Raw genomic sequence first — 5,096 nt, 5'->3', positions numbered from 1 at the left:
GCGCTCCGGGGCTCCCGGCGCGCTCTGAGCGCGGCTCCCACACACCGGCCGGCGCCTAGCGACTCGTCGCCATGGCAACCCCCACGCGGGGCAGCCCGCCTATGGCGGGGCCGGGCGCGCCGCAGCATGGTCACGTCCCTTCCGACCGGGATCTGTCACTGGTGCCCTGCACGTGGCGCCCGCGGGACCTGCGCGCACCCACGGGTACCCGCCCCGCCCCGCCCCGCGATGGGCGTTACCGCCTGCGCATCGCTCCCACCAGGGGTCCGGGGTCTCTCCACTTGTAGGCCCAGACAAATGCACACACCCACACACACCGCCACGCATGCACCCCCACGCAGGCACACACCCAGCCCGACACGGGTCCTCCCGCACGCACTCCCACATACACACGCATACACCCACACATACACCCTTACCCATACACCCACATATACACCCCCCCACAGACAACTCTGCCCAGACACCCCCATGCAGATGCACCCCCTGGCACAGATGCTCCCCCCCCCCCACAGAGACATACACGTACTTGCACATACACACACATACAACCCCACCCATACACCCACCCCCACGCAGACACACACCCCGGCACATATGCCTCCCCATACCACACCATAGACTCCCCCACACAGACACCCACACATACACCCCCCCACAAACACACACACCTCCACACATAAACACACCCACACAGACACCTCCCCACACCTCCCTGGAGGGCCCTCCTAGAAACAGCCCCAGCATCTGGCAGTGGTAAAGGACACTGTGGATGTCACTGGTGCTATGTTTGGTAGTTGTGTGCGTGGGTGTGTTCCTCAGGTTCATAGGAACTAGTGAGACCAAGATCTGTCCAGGATGGATTAGATAGGGATGATCCTGCCTTGAGTGATTTTCTGTGATTCTAGGATCTCCTGGCACAGATCTCCCACCCTCCACATGCCCATCACAGAGCCAAACACACCCCCATTACAGCCAGCAACACATACACACCTCTGCCTACGCCCAGCACAGTTCTAGCTACATCTGCTCTCTCCCCCACGTGCACCTTGCTACAGGCCCTTCCCAGATCGCATCCCCATCCCTTTTGATTTGTCAAAAAGCCTTTTGATTTGTGAAAGCTGCAAGGAGTTGCTCCTAAAATACTGTGAGGCAGAAGCAGGGCAGCGTGATACCTTAAAGCAGTGAATCTCAACCAGGGTGTCACAGCACCCCAGGGTGCCACACAATTCTTTTAAGAGTGCCTCCAATATTAGCATTGTGATGTAATGCAAACGCCTACCTGTGATTCACAAAAAAAACCCGAAGATTTCAAATAGAAATCCGTAGTGTCCACAGCACTCTTACCTGTTCTGGTTATTCTGAGTTCTTTGAAAGGGAGAATTGCACTACAATTTCTCCATCATCAAAAAACAAGTGAAAGCTAAGAGCTGGCATTTTCCAAAGGGTGCCTTCAGCTTAATGAGGGGTGCTTATGAAAGCTTATGCTTGTCTGAACAAGGTAGCCTCTAAAGTTGCCCTGTCTTCTACCTGCCTTTAGCTAACACAGCTAAAATAACCTAACTACTCTTGTGATTCATATAGTGATCTGGGAGCAGCGTGTCTCAACTCATGGAAAGTGGATAGCAAGAACAGGGCTGCGAACAAAGTGGGTCGCAAGAATAGAGTTGTAAGTGGGTTGCAAAAAAAGGGTCATGAACAAACTTTAAAAATGGCTTCTTCTTTAAAGGAGAAAAACCCAGGAACCCGGGGCTTTTCCTTTGCAGGCTGGCAGAGTTCCAGCCTGCGAGGGGCTGCTTGGAGCTCCCCATGCCCCACACATCCCCCTCCCACTGAAGGCGGGGGGCAATGGGTCAGGAATGAGGGGTACTGGGTTAGGACTGGCCATTGAGGTTTACAAATGGATCCTGGTACAAAAAAGGTCAAGAGCTACTGATCTAGGAGTACCCCCAAATTTGTGTCTGCTTTGTCTGACCTCTGTTTATAGACTATTATCACTTCTGCCACTGCCTCAAAGCATTTTCCTTTTCTGACTAATATATCTTCCCTGGGGTTAACTGAAATGACCTCCCTTTTATCCACATTCCTTCAGACACAGTAGTACCACCCTCCATATTGTTGGCAGTAAATTCAGAAGGGGTCTAGACCTAGGTGTCAGCAGCCCATTATTGGCATTGGACCACACTGGTTCCTGAATATTCAGAACAATCTTTTCTCCTTTACACATCAAGCTGCTGGGCGCACATCAAATCATATCAACAGTCCCTGCTCAAACAGGCAGGCACATGAAAGGTCCCCCCTTCAATTTAATCTTGACTCTTCAAATATACATAAAGCACATTGGTGTTGTCCTCTCTACCCGCAGGCAGACAGTGTGCATGGCTTGTAATGGATTTGAGCTTGTATGCAGCAGTCCCTTTTATCAGGGGAATAATTCCTTTATTGGTTAATGCTTCAATTCATTAGCATCATGATACCTTTCTAAGGGCACAGGCAAATTAACAAATTAAAATTAGTGCCAGAGAGTCAACAGTAACTTACCTGAGTGCCTGCACATTACATGACAGTCCTCTCCAAGGATCATCACCTTGTGGTGGTGGAGAGGCTTGCATGTTCCTATGACCCTGAGAGTGTTGCGGTCTGGAGCTTGCACTCCTGGTAGGGCGACCTATGGTGGCAAGGTCAAGGGGGAAGTTCCAGGCAAAGAATGATCCAAGAAGTCCTCAACGATGGAGCAGGCAGGGAAAGGCTCCAGCCCCAACAGCTGTGAAGGTAGAAGAAGACTGCAACGGAGAAGTGGCCCCAGTTGTCGTGGTTTGCCATGCCACTGAACACAGCCACCAACTGCCAAGACTGTGTGGGCATGACTGCACACCAGAGTCCCCACACTAAACATGCCATGTGCAGTCTTCTGTCAGGTCCAAAAGCCCTGTGGCGATGGAGGACTGGTGACAGGGGCAGGCCTGTGATACCTGGAGGGCCCCAACCAAGAATCTGCACACAGACGGTGGATGCATGATGGTCATCAGGCACCTGTGTCGGGACAGGGGTGTCCTTTGGCAGATGCATCTGTGACTAAGCAGTCCTTCTTAGGATACCCTCTTCTCACCCTGATGGGGAGGGGGCTAGAAAAAATGCCCCCAAAATAGGCTGTTCCATCTCTCCTGGCTGGGAATCCGCACCCAGCGGGATCACCATTCCTGCAGTCAAAATAAGAAAAAGTTAAACTTCAGACCCTGGAATGTGAGAACACTCAACAACCCAAAGAGTGATTGCCTGGAAAGATGAACTGCCATCAGGGCTCAGGAGCTAGTGAGGCACAACATCAACATTGCTACTTTCAGTGAAACCTGGCTCACCAGGGAGGGACAGCTGAGGGAGGTCAGTGGAGGGTACACCTTCTTCTGGAAAAGGAAACCAGACTGCGACCCCCCCGTATCCACAGAGTTAGTTTCGCCATCAGGAACAAGATTGCTGACATGCTCCCCGAACTCCCTTCAGGTGTCAATGAAAGGCTGATGACCCTTTGCCTGCACCTCTGCCAAAACCAGCATGCCACTGTCATCAGCACATACGCTCTAACTCTAGATTCCAATGAGGAAGTCAAGGAAAGGTTCTACTCCGATCTCAACAATGCCCTTGCCTCCATTCCCAGGGACGACAAGGTCATTCTCCTGGGCGACTTCAATGCCCAGGTTGGGCATGACCACAAAATCTGGAGCAGAACTATCAGCAGGGAAGGTGTGGGGAAAGCCAATGCCAGTGGTATCCTGCTCCTGACCAAATGCACTCAACACGGCCTGATCGTGATGAACACCATTTTCCACCAGAAAGACCAGCTCAAGACCATGTGGTGGCATCTGAGGTCAGAGCACTGGCACCTCTTGGACTACATCATTGTCCAAAGTAGAGACTGAGGGATGTGCTTGTCACGAGGGCTATGAAGGGATCTGAAGACTGCTGGACAGACCACTGACTCGTGCGCTCGGTGATGAACACCTGCCTGGTGCCAAGACACCAGAAAACCTAGAAGGCTGCCCAGAGATGGCTGAATGTTAAAGCTCTGAAGGACCCTGGACAGTGGGAGAAATTCCAGGCCCAGTTATAGTAGATGTTTTGGATGGGGAATCCAGGAAAAAGATGACAAAGCTAAGATGAAAATACAAAGCGCCCGAGCGAGGGACTAACAATCAAGGGATGGGGGAGAGGAGGGGAACGCGACTAGGTTACATACGATACAATGTTAGCCAACTAAGCCCGGGGGTTGGGGGATGTGGGAAGGGGGGAAGGGGAGTCCGATCACAGGGGTCCTCTTCGGGTGGGGCGGGGTCGTCCGTAGCGGCAAAATCCTCTAGACTCGAAGCAAAGCGGGGGGGTTCAGGCGGCGGCGTCCTCCAGGTCCGGTCTGGTGGCGGCTCGTCTGGTGGGGTCGGTGTACTGGCAGTGGCCCATGATGTGCTCCACATAGATGTCGTGGGACCAGCAGATGGTGTCGGACACCATGAGGCAGTGCGTCAGCTTGGCATAGCGGCGGGAAACGCTGCAGGTGCAGAGGACGCTCTCGTTGCTGGGGTCCCAGGCTCCGAGCGTCCCCACGATGAGTGCGTCCACCATTACATCGTAGCTGCGGCCCCTCAGGGTGTCAGCCAGCGGGGCATACTTCGCCCACTTGCGAGCCCAGGTGTCGGTGAAGGCTTGGCGCCGGTTCTCGAAGGGGATGGTGACGTCCACCATCGCAATCTTCTTGGCCTCGTGGTCTGTGACGACAATGTTGGGGCACAGCTGGCTCTCGCAGCCTGGGACAGTGCAGTTCACGGAGATCTGCCCCGCCCCGGCTGGGATGGCCCGCGCCAGGCGGTCTTGGACAGCGGTGTGGCGCAGCTGCCAGGCTCTGGCATGCGGCTTGCAGCCGCACAGCATGTAGGGGAGGGTCTCTGCCGCGTAGCCACACCGAACAAGTCCCTACTGCTGATGACATCTCCATCCATGTACACTGGGAGCAACCCAAGTCTGTTGTCCAAGATGCCTGCGCCCAGACTATTGGGTTTGCATCATGATGGAACCAGGACTGATTTGACGCCAATGATGCTATGATC

Source organism: Crocodylus porosus, unplaced genomic scaffold (genome assembly GCF_001723895.1).
Source record: "Crocodylus porosus isolate Cpor-Errol unplaced genomic scaffold, CroPor_comp1, whole genome shotgun sequence".
NCBI lineage: Eukaryota > Metazoa > Chordata > Crocodylia > Crocodylidae > Crocodylus > Crocodylus porosus.
This window is presented reverse-complemented; position numbering follows the sequence as displayed.